The sequence below is a fragment of the Lactuca virosa genome, chromosome 2 (genome assembly GCF_052849685.1).
Source record: "Lactuca virosa cultivar CGN04683 chromosome 2, Lactuca_virosa_CGN04683_v6, whole genome shotgun sequence".
Taxonomy (NCBI): Eukaryota; Viridiplantae; Streptophyta; class Magnoliopsida; order Asterales; family Asteraceae; genus Lactuca; species Lactuca virosa.
In genome coordinates this window covers 218,851,052-218,866,749 of record NC_136427.1, presented here as the reverse complement: position 1 = coordinate 218,866,749, position 15,698 = coordinate 218,851,052, and positions in this window count along the sequence as shown.

The following is a 15,698-nucleotide window of genomic DNA, read 5'->3' as shown; positions in this document are numbered from 1 at the left end:
TTTGCCACATGACATACTCTCCTTCAATTTGACAAATGTCAGTTTGTGGTGATTTTGAATTTATTTTTTTCCACATGTCATTTATATAATATTTTAATGTAATAAATGCAATAAATATAGTAATAAATAGATAATTTCAAAAATTTTAAATTAGAGTTTATTGGTTTTTTTGTTTATTTATTTAAATTACTTGTTTAAATTTAAAAGATAAAAAACTTTTCAATTTTAATAAGTCATTATTTTTCTTATTTTCTTATAAATTCAAAATTCTCAACTATTTAGACCTTCATATATATATATATATATATATATATATATATATATATATATTAAAATTAACCCATGTAATACATGAGTCTTACAACTAGTATATATATATATATATATATATATATATATATATATATATATATATATAAGAATGTATTTTGCTCTTCTAAAAAGGCTTGAGGGAGTGGCCTCGCCAACCCTCTCGCCAAGAAACTGATGGAAAACGTAGGTTACAACACAATGCTCTAAGCAGAAAAAACAATTAACAATTAATCGTAATATGGCACATGCAACCTAAAGGATCTATGTCTTTCATATAAAGGCAACATTCTATGAACTATCAAACTACAAAAACCTAATGAAATCAGAATTCATAAGGAAGTTTACATACCTCTTGATTTGTTGTTGTAAACAAATCTGAAACCTTCTTCAAAGCTTTGGAAACGAGCACCACAAGTGTCTTGCCTCTGATGGTTCACACCTAACCCTAGTAACTAGGAGACTTGAAGAGAGAGGAGAGAGGTGAGCAAAATTCTGGCTATCTCTAGAGAATAATGAGTGGCCGAAATTTGAAGGCTATAGGACCCTTTATATAGCTGAAGGAAACTTGGGGTTAAAGCTAGGGTTTTTGGGATAAGGCCTAGATTAATTAATATAATAATCAAACTGCCTTATCTACTCATCCATTCCCATTGTACGAAAATTCTAGGTGATTCCTATCTAATTTTCGTCCACCCAATCCCATGGGTATTCTAGAGTCTTCCTGCTTCAACTTTGATTAAATAACCAAACAGTCCCTTCACTTTTAATTAACCCAATTAATCCCAAAATTAATTCTAATTAATTTCTGATTAGTTCTTAATTAAATATTACTATTTCTAACTAATATATTATTTCCATAATATATTAATAAATTCATTTATTTCTATTTATTAATCATATAATAAACCAATAAATCATTATCTATCTCTAAAAGTCATCATATTCAAGTACTAGGTTTGAGGTCAACCCAAAAGGACTTTGCTAATAATGAAGTATATACTAATTGAGTTATTGGCTTAGACACTTAATCCAACAGTCTCCCATTTGGATAAGTCTATAATTTCAATTACCAGTATAACTTTTAAATTAGACAACAAAGAGTGCTTCCATAGCAATTGCTTAAGTCCAAGGGTCCCAACCACAGATCTGAGTCATATGCAACATCTTAAACCATAAAGTCATTAACTTGATTGCTTTGCATGACCCAAATGATCCCAAACCCGAAATATAACACTCTACCTCCATTAACTGAACTCAAACTCATACATGGGTGGGTTTCAACCCCAAAGATGCTAACTTTAAGGCTTATAAGTCTCAAATACATCAAGAGGGCAAATCACAACTTCTGGTATTGTGTCAAGCCACCAAAACTCACTCATGGGACCAAAAGTTAACAAAAATCAAGCTAGAACTAGATCTAAGCTATAACACAACAAGTAAAGCTTTATACCTCTAATGAGTGCCAAACGACGATGATGTTCTAGATCTTCAAGCTCAAACTCCAACAAATCTTATTCACAAACTTCTTCTTCTTCCTTCCAAGGCACCAAATTACTAATAACACACTCCACAAGGTTACGAACACACCAAAATGCTATAGGGTTCGATATTAGGGTTTCTGGACAATAGGGGCTGATAAGGAGGCTAATACTTGGGACTTAATGACATTATATAGGGATTGTACCCTAGAAATTAGGGTTTTTGGGTCTGATTACGTACGCTGCGCGTACATCCTTGTACGCAGCGCATACGTGCATGCCTCCGCGTTCCATATGGTCTGCCTACGCCCCGCGTACACCAGGCTTACGCCCAACGTACAGCCTCGACTAAGCCCACACATAAAAGGTCCAACCCACTAAGCCCAATACAAGTTATTTGATTTAGACAATTAAATAAATAATTACATAAATAATACCTTAGAACCATCGGGTGTTACAGTCTAGGAGGCCCATGTTTTATGGACTTAACACCTTTAAGCCCAAGAAATCCAATACGACCCACATAAATGGATCTTGTTTTTACTGTGGAGAAACTAGACACTGGAAGAGGAACTGCTCCTCTTATCTGGAAAGAAAGTCTGGAAGAGACTAGTACTTCAGGTATCCACTAGATAGAACTCATACTTTTCATATAACACTTAGGTACTTGGTACTTAAATGTTAATCTAATATTTGTAATTGACTTGCAGATATTTACAGAAGAGTAATTAGCTGAGCACAATCAAGTTTAAACTACACTCTTAGAGTTTAGTTGATTAATTACGCTAGGAACATAATGCACTTGTACTATGAAACAATGTTTGTTTTGGAACAATGTATGTTTTGGAACAATGTATGTTTTAAATTTAGCTTGTCTAAATATATGTCTCAGTTAATTTTTGAATGATTGACTATTTACTTAAATCATTTTTCATAACGATCACCTTCATATTTGGATATGATTAGAACTCTTTTTATGAGACTAGATCTCATAAAAAGAATTATAAAGTAAATATCAATGTTCTATTAATAACAAGTTCTATATGAAAAATACTTTTGACTTAAACTTGTTTTAAATCAAACTCATCTTTGACATTGTTATCTTTAGTATATAAATGACATTCACATATTCCAACTTTAAGAAAGGGATCATTGAAGGCAAATAATGTAGTTTATTTGGCATATGTAAATCTTATTTATATATAAAAGATTCGTAATGATATTTTCACTAAGTAGTAGAGAAAATAATATGTGTAAATACTAAATAATATGAAACTAACATGGAAGTGTAACAAAACACTAGATCAACAAGGAAATCTTACCAAAATCCTAAGGATGAACTTGGGAAGTTTTGAACTTGAAAGCTTGGAATTTGTTCTTGAGAGGAAATGGAAGTTAACAGAAAGTAAAGATGGAGAAATGGTGGGGTTTGTAGTATGAATTAGGCCTTAAAATAAGGTGGTACATGATGGGATGTTTACGTTGATAACTCTGGGATAATTGTTGGGTATTAATCTATATGGGGAACTGATGAAGTATCTTATCACAAAAGTCAACTAACCTTATCCTTTTACTTCTCTTAAACCGAAATCCCTTTGAAATTTCCTTAATATGGCCGAAATCCGAAGTGATTTCGGCCTAGACTTGGTTTGATTTTGGCCTAGGTTTGTCCTAGGCTTGTGATTTCGTTCTAGACCCATTTTAGCTTGTGATTTCGGTTTTGAATCTTTCCTAGCTTGTGATTTCGGTTTTGAATTCTTCCTAGCTTGTGATTTCGGTTTTGTAGTACCCATTAAGAGGTGATTTCGGCCATAAGCAAACCGAAATCACTAAGGTGGTGGGGTCCTAGGCCTAAACTATAAAGGAAGGTATTAATTCTTGATTTTTGTTCCAACTATTTAATTTGTCTTGACTTGTCATAGTTTGTTTACTTTCAAGAGTTTGTTATAAATATGATTTCCAAGGTATATATACTCATATAACTAATGCCCTTTAAGTGTTTACTACAACCATGATTTTCAAAGTACGCATATATACTTACATATACTTGTACTAATAATGTCCTTTTTCCTTTCAAAATTTTTATGGCAACAAAGGTCACATTGTGGTTGTACTTATACATCGCTACATATTAAACCTTGCTTAATCCAAAATTTTCCAGTTGTCACAATATATATATATATATATATATATATATATATATATATATATATATATATATATGTGTGTGTGTGTGTCTATATATATATATATATATATATATATATATATATATATATATATATATATATAGTGTTGGATTAATGTCTAAGTCCATAACTATAATTGGTAAGACTTGACCCGACCCGGCATGGTCCATTTGGGTTGCATGGCATCATGCATTTGGATAGACTATAATGAGAGAAATAACACTTAAGGTTGGTTAATATATTATAAGTTCTAATATATTAATAAGGTTATTTAATTAGTATTGATCAAGAATTAATTTGGAATTAATTAAGTGATCAAAAGGAGACTAATTAAATATATGGGTTGATTGTGTAAATCATTCATTCTTATATATGTGGGCTTGTGATCCAAGATTCCTTATGTTGGACTAAGTCCATGGGGTGACCCATGGATACTCCATGGAGGTTAAAATCCATGGAGCATAAGGAATGGGTAAAGTTATGAGTTACATGGTGTAACCCTAATAGCCACCATATAAAAGAATCCCATGGCTCAAGAAATCGTGCACTAATGTGTGAGTGTGAGGGCTAGACGATTTCAAGGAGTGTTCAAGTTTCTCTCAAGTTATTCCAAGTGTATTTGGTGTTGTGTGAACCATTTGAGGTGTCACACTTGGGGCACTAGGCACTCAAGCTTCATGAAGACATTCTACATCAAAGAGGTATGTATTCTATCTTGTTATATTTATTATTTTGTATGCTAGATTAGGATAATACCTTGGATGTTCATAATTGTATGTATAATAGAGAAAACATAGATCCAAGGTATTTAGGGTTGCATGTACACTTAGGAGTGTTAGAATGCTCATAACCCAACAGTGGTGTCAGAGCCTAGGCTTGTTTTCTTGTTATACTTGCAAAAGTAGCTGAAAAATCGAGTTGGATGCATATATTCGATTGTTTTGGCTGGAATTGGACTAGGAACATTACCCTAAGATGTTTTTGGACTTATAAACTTGTTTTTGATGTGGTAATGTTCATGCTAATCCAATTTCTAAGATAATTGTCATAATTTCAAGATTTGTATTAGTTTGTATGTTCATGCTAATTTCTTGAAGATTGATGATTTGAATTATCTTGTTCTTATGAGGTTCTTAGATTAATAGAAAAGTTGTGTGAAATAGTTGTTTTCAATCCATTTTAATCTAAGAGTTGATTCCAAAGTGTGTTTTTGTAACTTGTCCTCAAGTTATATGAAAAGTCACATTTAAGAATCATAAAACTCATAAAAGTTGGCAAAGGTTACAAAATGAAGAGTCTAGTTCTAATTAAATGGTTTTATGACTCCATAACTTGTCCTCAAGTTATGGAGGTTCAAGAGTCTCTTCATTAAATTAAAAAAAAAAATGTAACCTTAATTAGTTCCATAAGTTACAATAAAAAAAGTTATTTTTTTTATTAATTAGTTTAAAGTCTTCCATAACTTGTCCTCAAGTTATGGAACTTGAAGAGTTTTTTTTTAATTTTTTTTAATTAAAACTACTTTAAACTCATAAGTTATGGAATTAATTAGTTTTGAATAGTTTCAAAACTTGCCCTCAAGTTTTGGAATTTGAAAAGTTTTCACTTATTAATACTTTAATTCCAAGTTAGCCCTTAGAATTTTAAAAGTTAAAATTCAACCCTTATACTTTATAATATTATAAGTTAATAATATTTATATATGTATAAGAGTAAAGTCAGTCTTACCGTTAGTAGGCCTCATTCACGAAGCCGGTCTATAAGGGGGGTATAAGGTTACTGCCTATAAAATGGCAGTTTAATGGGTGTCCACTCTCACCCACCGCTTCCTTGACTGGTGGAGGGTCGTTAGCCGAACGGGTAGGACAATGACTATAATTCTCCTTTCATTAAAAGTATTAATGATAAATACTAAGTAACTAAACTCTTATTAATACCCAATCTTAGTTACTTAGGAAAATGTGAATTTGGTGCTAACCCATGAAATTACACTTTGCACTTTGCTTAAGTCGTTAGTGGAGCGTGTGTGGTTAACCGGCACACTAACCTGGACTTAACAAGGTAGGCAAAGGGTAACTTAATATTTATCATAGTATCGGTGGAGCGTGTGTGGTTAACCGACACACTGATTAAGGGGTAAATATTAAGGGTACCAAGTATATTTGCATGGTTATTCACACCTTGTTTTGTGATCCTCGGCATCCCAGTCACAAAACCTGAAGGGCACACTAGAGATTGAAACATGCCTTTGAACAGTTCAATGAATCTCAAAGATCTAGGACTTTCAAATCCAATTAAAACCTAATAAATTATTTCGTTTTTCATGGTGGAAATTGGTGAATCGTCATTCACCTACCTTCAAATATTTTATAGCTTGGATTACGACATCCCTCTTCTAAGTTATAAAATAGTTTGTTGGGTCCTAGCCTTAATATTTCATATTGGGTGTCATATTAAGGACTTTAAATCAACTATCTTGAATATCTCCCAAAAAGATGTCTGGTCTAGACATTTATGATCTTCCCAAATCTCTTGAAACAAGCTTTCCTAAATGAAGATGATGTCCCATGGATATCATACTTCTTTCACCTCCTCCAATTATTCTCCCTAACCCACAAGTTCCTAAAAATTTTAAGGTCACTCAAGCCCTATTGGCAAGGCAAGGTCTAGGTGTGATCACATCTTGGAGATGTAGTCACATATTGACAAGCCGGGAGAGTTGGGTGTCAAAGTCTTGAGAAAGTTGGTGGCTCAACTACTTTCTAAGTCACATAGTGAGTTCTTTTGGGAATCCTATGAAACAGACTAAGACAAGACCCTTAATGATCTTATCTATTTGCTAAGATCAACTTCCTAAAACGCTATGGACATTGACAATGATGACATTGGATATCCAGTAAAGCTCTCTCTTCCCAATGGAAAGGGATCGGCCATAGTCAACTCGGTTGACCCAATGGTAAAGAGAGAGGCGAAGTCTGAGATAGTCCCATTATCAAGGGTCCATAGGTAACTATTTCCAAAGGAAGGGGCATTGGTTACGAAGCTGCCAAATTTACCTAAGGGTGTTAAAGTCAATAAGTTTGGCTCTACTTCAGGTAAAGTCCATTGTCTAACTCTATTAAGTACATGCTGATTCTGATCGCGAAGATGGATTTCAATCGCATGGTTCGGTGATCAGAATTTTGGGCTATTACTTAAGAGTTATGATATTTATATTGCTTAGGAATAGATAACAACAAGGTTTTCATATGGATTGTAAGGATAAGTTTTTCCACAAAGTTTTAAAATAAAAGAAAAAGGTTTTGATTTTATTTATTTTAAGTATCCTTACAATGGCATTTGTGAAAAGTTGTTGCTTATAAGATTCCATTGATAGCAATATTGGAAAAATGGATTTGATTCTTTCGGTTGTGGTAGTGTCTAATATTACCAAATAAGGAAAGATTCTCATCACCCAAGGTTCAATTGGACCGAAACTTGGAATCATGCAAGTTGTATAGTATGATGAATGAGAACTTTCAGCTTGGAAAATTAAGACTAATTCCTTATGTGAATAAGGAAAGGACTAAGGGATCGAGTACACATTCTTGTGCACTGGTCAAGTCCACCACAAAAGATCAAGAAGACTATTCGTCATGATTTACTTAAGTTCAGTAAATATGGTTATACTTATAAGTTTAAGTATAAGTCTGTAGCATTGGAGAAGTTTCAATGTGAGACAGAACGAATAAGAAGAATCAAAGTATGGCAGAAAGATAAAAGTTTCTCAAATCTGAAAAGATGGGAGAGTACTTTAGTATCATGTTTATGATCATCTTAATGATTAAGATACCATATCACAATTGGTCCTCTAAAGTCATCTTAGTGCATTCTTATGACTAAGAAGAGGAGTCATGAATTGTTGAAATGGTTAAATCAAAAAGATGAGTCATACTTCGTTCCAAAACAATTCTTAGAGTCATACTCCAAGATTGTAACTTGAGTGACATATCTTAAAGAGGGTTTGTTAACACTAGTCAAATGTAAGAGTAAAAGGTTATCTACTCTTGTACATTTGAAATTGGTAAGTTGTGATGTTTTGGATAAAACAGAGACCAACTTAGGCCAATTGTGTAAAGTGTTAGTCTTGATAAAGAATCCGCACTATCTCTTGAATATTTGACAAGGGAGTCTTATATGTCAAGAGGACAGTGTGAGTCTTAAAGCTCTTGAAAGTTTCAAGACTTAATCAAGAATAAAACCTAAAGTCCTTCACTAGCACACAACTTGAGGTTTATAACCTATCGTGTTGAAATTTTTGTGCCTATTCAAGTTGGCTTTGCATAGGAGTTCTGAGAGTTCTCAATTGGTTGCACAACTACTTGGAAGCAATGGCAGGCACCTGAGCTGCCAAATGGCAAGAATTTAAGATTGCACAAGTTTAATCAATATGAGTTTGGATTTGTCACTAACCTTGTCTTGTGATTATGGTTTTGACAAATTCACATGGATAAGAACACATACACTATTAAATCTAAGTGTCATAAGGTTTCTCTCCGATTCATGAAAATGATGGTGAGGAAACACTTTCACTAAGTAGATTTTAGCTAGATAGCAATTGTGATATTTGCATTCTCAAAGTCGTTAGTGGAGCGTGTGTGGTTTAACGGCACACTAACATGGACTTGTGAGAAGTGGCAAAGGTCTAAACAATTGAGACTATGATTACGACATCCCTTTTCATAGTTCTAAAATTGTTTAGACACACATGTGAGCTATCTAAGAGAGGTGTATGATTTTGATAAAGTTTTATCAAAACAATCTAGTATCAGAAATCTGAACTTTGGTAAGAAAGTCAGCTGATTTCTGAGTACATGTCAAAGCTAGTGGGAGCATAAGTGTTATGCTAATAATCATCATGTTAGTGGGAGCATGATAATTATGACAAAGGTTGCAAGTTAGCAATGTTAATTATAGAAAACAAAAGTTTCAATTCGTGAGGTTGCAGGGGTTGAAAAAGTTGTTTTGCTATAATTAAGGGAGAGGAAATTATACTTCATTTCAATTCTAAAAGCTTAGATTGAGATTTTAATCGTATTTAATCAAGGATATATATATATATATATATATATATATATATATATATATATATGAATTTCATGTTGGAATGGCTCAACATAAGGAAATTCTATATATGGGTCCATTATTTGCGTTCTAAAATTCGATTATGATTACGGCATCCCTTTTCATAATCTGAATTTTGAGAACTTGGCAAATTGAAATGGAAATATTATAGCAAAAGACTGGTTTAGTCTTTATGTGAGACATCATGAATCGTGTCCCATATGCTTCGGATATAGGATCGATTACATGTGCTATATTCATCCTTTCTAAAATTTTCCAAATGCCTGGGGCATTATGAAGGGAAAAGGTCTAGAATTGGATATGACTAAAATGATTAAGCAATTGTCGAGGACAATCTAAGGTTTACCAAAGATTGGTTGCTCAAGGACAGTTGGAAGTATAATGTTAATTCTGGAAGGACCATATTGACATAATCTGTAAGGAGGCAACTCTTGTTCAGAAGTGATAGTCAAAATGGAATATGGAAATGTTTCAAAGTTAGAAATTATTCAATCTGTGTAAGATTAGGAAACTTAATGAAAGAAGGATGTTTCCAAGGAGCTGATCTCCTTTGGAATGCTCTGTAATGATTGTTGTCAAGTCTTTCTGAACTTTTTTCCCAAAAAAACTTACTTTTTTTTAATGTTTAGGCATATTTTTTTTATCAAAAAATAAAATATACTAAACAGATCAAAAATTCAAAATTCAAAATTTGTGGTACTCTTTATATAGACATTCATATGATAGTAAAAAAAATCAAAAGTATGAACAAATTCACACTGTGAATCTGATTACACTATGAATGAAATTCAAACTGTGAAAAGAATCACACTACGAATCTGATCTGCATTCACTTGTGAATTTTACAAAACCAATTTATGAGTAACTAAAACGTTAAAATATTATTAAATTACAATGAAATATACTTCCATTCACATGTAAATTTTACTAAATTAATTTTCGAATGATCAAAAGTGTTGAAATAGTAAGTCAGATTCACATTATGAATGTCAAAAACAAAATTATATGCAGATCACATTCATAGTGTGAATCTGTTCAATGTATGAATCTGATTCACAGTTTGAATCTGCTCAAAGTGTGAATCTAACCTGAAATATGAAAAATAAAATTAAATTGAAATGAATGTCTATTTAAAGAGTATAAAAAATTATGAATTTTATATATTTATTTTATTTTTTTCGATAAAAATAAACGTAAATATTAAAAAATATAACAAAATGAAGAGTTTTTTTCGGAAAAAAATTTCGTTTTTTTATTTATTAATATGAATCTCTAATGAAAGAGGGTGAAAAATTATGAACAACGGTCTATTAATTTTTTTTTCGAATAAAAACTTGGCTTAAAAAAATGGTGGGTTTTTTGCTATGATCTGATGAATGCACGTTTATCCTTTAAATGTACAACCTTTTTTTAGGCTCTTGATCAATTGTTCTCTAACAGTCAAAATTGATTTCTTAGTTTTATGATTTAAAATGGTTCCTTATTGAACTATATATATATATATATATATATATATATATATATATATATATATATATATATATATATATATATCATATTCTAATAAAACAGTACCTCAAATGCCACGTGACAATTCCTCAGTTGCCTCCGTATCCTATATTATAAAACTGAATTTCCAAAATTGCCCTTCTTTCTGCTGCTTTTTACATGTTCTTTTGTTTTCCCGCTCGCTTCGTTATCGGGTTTGAAATCATATTTCTCCCAAATAATCAACAAAAATTCCTTCATTACCACTTTATTGTATACCAAAAAAATCAACATCCCATATTTGAATTCAATTGATGAGCACAAAATCAGGGATCCGATCCTTTCTACGTTGTGCTCTACAAATCAGTTTAAGGTCAGCTACGACAATTCTTCTTCCTTCCGTTTTAATTGCACATCGAGTTTCAAAATATTAACATAAGCATGTAAAAATTGACTGTTAAAGGGTGAATTTATTGGCATCCTCCTGTTTCTTTTCAACAATTGTTGAATCTGTAAGGTGGCAAACTTAGGATGATTTTTTTGTGCACAACAAATGTTCGATAAAATGCCTTACAACCACTTCTGTTATTTTTACAGTTTTTTTATTTTTTATTTTTTAAGTTTCTTCAACTCACATCTTGGATGATATTGCATTAGTTTTAATCCGACAATGGAAATGGCTAAACATATTGCAGGCATCAGGTTTTAATTTTGAAATAATTGATTTTATAAAAATTGAGTTCATTAATTTTTATGTATGATGCTACAGAGGTTTTAATTGATCAAGTAAACATCACAACTACATATCTCCTAATGATGTATTCATTAACACAACCAACTAACTGCATATCCTTACGATTTCCAGGTAGTCGGCCAACAACCGACTGCGAAGAAGCACAGTGGTGAAGGGAATTTCTTTATTTCAGGTATAAATTCTCTGCTAAAAGCCTAAGAATGATTATTTTTTTAGAATTCCATGGACTATGGAATTATAGCCTACCTTGCAAAATGACTCATTTGGTAGCTAAACTCCCCACCTTTCACTTTTTAAGATATGAGGCCATACTCATTCTGCTTGATTACAATTTCAGCTTACACCAAATACTTTCAAACGTTACTTCTTCTTTAATAGTAAGTATTTATGATCATAGTAAAAGACTTACAGTACCTTGAATTTGATCGATTGTTTTCTTCTTTTGGTATAAAAGTGTTTTCTGTGATTAAGTTGCTAAGATTGGAATAGGCAATTAAGGTGTTATATCTTTTTCACTTAATGGTTGTTGATTTAACATTTCATTGATTTTTGTGTTGGTTTGGTTGGTTGCAGGCTTAACTCGTGTTTCCTAATTTCCATTTCATTTTTAGGTATTTGACAATTTGCAGTTGGATATGACTTTTGGTACTTATATTTACAGTTGAAATTAGTTTAGCTTCTTTGCTAGGAGGTTGGTGCTTCTAAGTACATGTAAAAGTTCTTCATTTTGGAGATATAAACTTTATTTTTGGTTTTTGGTTCTTGCAAAAGTTGTGAATTTTGCTTATTTGAAGATTTGATGATGTGATTTGGTACATTAAGTGCACACTATTCATGTATATGTTGTTGCATTGTGATCCCTTAAAGACCAAAATGTCCTCCTCGAATTTGTTTCTTACATGTACTGGGTTTAACGAATCTCTTTCCAACAAGAAGGTACTTTGGAGGGCATATATGGACCCAAATCCAGGTAAGAACATATTTTGTTTAACCTGGATAAGAAAAAAAATGAAATTAAGATGTTGTATTAGAAAAAAAATGAAGGTGCATTGAGATTTATTGTATTTTTGCCGATCAAGGGCTAAATGTCAAAATTAGCAATGGTTGTCGTTTTTTTTTTTTGTCTAATATGACATCATACCTTTAGCTGTATTTATTTACTTGTTATTTTGTCTTTCTTATTTAAGTATCTTACATTCGTACTTAGTAAAGTTAAAATTTTACATTATATGTAAATTTAAAACAAAATATTTATTTGAAAATTCATTCTATTGTGGCATTCCATTCCATTCCTTCATTCCACACACACAACCACTTACCCACACCCATATCCACTCTCTTCCTTGCATATACATAGCCAACCATAATAGAAGACATTGTGTGTTGTTGCGTTTGTGTGTGTGTGTGTGTGTGAAAGTACGTTGCTATATTCGTCAAAAAAGTTCCTTGCTGTATTAGATTTGAAATTGAAATAAAAAAGTAAAAAAAATACGAAACACAAATGAAATAAGATGTTATATTATTGTAGTTGGTTTAATATAGTTTTTCTTTATGTTATTGGTTGAAAATTGAGTAAACACTAAAGAAGTTGTAATCCTTCACCTGAAATACAAAGAAATTAAATAATATTTAATGGGTTCGAGAAGTTCTTGAAGATGTTCTTTACCGAATTCAAAGACCAAGTAAAAGAGTTTAAAATGAAAAAAGTTCCAAGACCAACAAGGGTAAAACTATACAGAAGTAAGCAAATGCTCATCAAATCCAACAAGGGTAACTGTTTTAGAATATTAAATATAGACTTTGTTATTGTTTTTTAAATTGTTAAAAACAACATTTTTTCGAATGTTTTGGACATTAAAAAGCAACATTTATTGTTTTGGCTTCAAATCGTAAGATAATTCCAAGCATTTTGGACTGTAACTATAACATTTTTTCAATTGTTTTTGGATCGGAAAATACAACAATCTTTCTGATCGTTTAGGTCTATAAAAACAACAATTTTTTTTACTGTAAATACAATAATCTTTCACCTATTTTAGATTGTAAAACCATAATTTTTCTACTAAATCCTGAGTACGTGATGATTTTAACTTATAAACATATGAAAAACAAGATTTCTACTAAACCGTGCGATTTTCCCCAGTTTTGGAGGGTTCCAAACACATTCAAAGCTTCTCCAAACACATTTTTGATCATCAATTTCCAAATTAAGGCTATGAATCATCAAGTACACAATCATTCGACGTTTGAAGATCGTTCAAAGGGTGGATCTACATCAATTCTATCAAGTTCCAGAATTGATTACTTTCTCCCCAAGTTTCCGTTGTTCTATGCTTTAATGATTATCAAACATCATTAGCTTTATGATTCTTAGTTTCTTTAGGGATCTTAGATAGTTTTCATTGTTTTTATCTTAGTTGTGTGTTTTGTGAATTTTATGGAAGACTAAATCATTAGGGTTCCTTCTGGGAATGTTTAGGACTATTTGATGAATGTGTTTTGATTATTACTTCTATTCCAATCAACTTTAGTTATTGTTTGTTCTTAAAGTTATGATTTTGATTAATGATAATTGAAGTTGGGTATTATTCATGTGTTTAATTTTACAATTAAGATAAGTTATTGTCGATTCACTAATCGTGCCGAATTTATATAGTTTAGGAACTAAGACGATCGGTTGAATCAACCTATACTATTCCAAACTTGTGATTTTAAATGCTAAACATTGTAATTAGTAATCACAAGACACAATATTGCCAAGCCACTAATTGTTTCTAATCCATTTAAACATAGGAAGTAAGACAATTAGTAGGAATAACATATTGTGTGCCCAAAGTTATTTATTGCATGTGAATTGACCTTAGTTATGTTTTCATAATTAAATTGGAATTTAAGGGAAGATAAACACGTGAGTCTTAATCATCCGACATTAAACCTGAATTAACCTTGTTTTTCTCATTGGTAATCGTTTGCAATATAAAGTTTCTAGTTTTTTTATTTAAATCTTAGTTTAAATATTTTTCGTGACAATTGCAAGCATTAGTTCTTTTTCATTGTCTACTATAGCATAAAGTTTGACCACAAACTCCTCATGGATTCGACCGTTACTTAACCTAGCTATCTAGTGGTTTTGAGGTTATTTTTGATTGAGACAACGACCTCGATCAGTCACCACGGAGTGGCTGGAGGTAACCACGACGTGGCGACGGGCTAAGTTGACTTGTTTACTTTGAACTTTGACCAAGGTTTTCACAAAGTTCGACCTGAGGTTATTTTGGGTATTTTGGACAATGTTTTGAGATAAGGTCACTGTTTGTTGTACAGGTGACCCTTAGAGTTGGTACGCGGAGATGTGGTGTGATCAGCTATCTTTTCAGTTTGAGGGGCGAGTTTGCCTCACTGTACTCGTGGGTAGAAGGCACCAAGTTCGGCCCACTAAATCATTTATTCTAGTTAGAGGATGTTGCTATGTTGTATTGAAATGCTAGAATTGAGTCCTGACAACCCCAAACCATAACATGTCGACATATACATAACAAATAACATATAACTAATTAACAGGTAAACATGTAGATCTACAGATCGTTGCCGCATATCAATATTATATATATATATATATACACACACACACGCACGCACACACACACACACACACACACACACACATATATATATATATATATATATATATATATATATATATATATATATATATATATATATATATATATATATATATATATATATATATATATATGATATTGCTATGCGGCAACGATCTGTAGATCTGCATGTTTACCTGTTAACTAATTATATGTTATCTGTTATGTATATGTCGACATGTTATGGTTTGGGGTTGAGGCTTTATTGCTTTGTGCGTGAGCCAATAGACTGGGGGTATTCAAGTCTAATGACTGAGTGGGCCCGAGAGTATTCCAGTCCGATGACTGATTGGGTCGGGGGTATTCTAGTTTGATGACTGATTTGACCTAGTATGCTATGTTGTATATGTTATGTTGTGTGTTGGTACTTTGGGGGAACTCACTAAGCTTTGGCTTACAGATTCTGTTTATTGTTTCAGGTACTTCTGATGATCGTGGAGCAGCGAAGGCGTGATCGAACACTTCAAAGATATATTTTGGGAGATTTATGATGTTTTGATCTTGGGGAATATTTGTATTTTACACTTGACTTGATATGGTTTGGGATTGAAAACAATGGTTTCTTTTAATTTAAAAATAAATTTTTTTATTGTGTTTTTGGGATGTTACAATTTCGAGAGTGGTGTTCAATCGACTTGGCTCATATTCCTTTACGGGAGAGCAAGGTTATCGTGGGGATGGATTGGTTGAG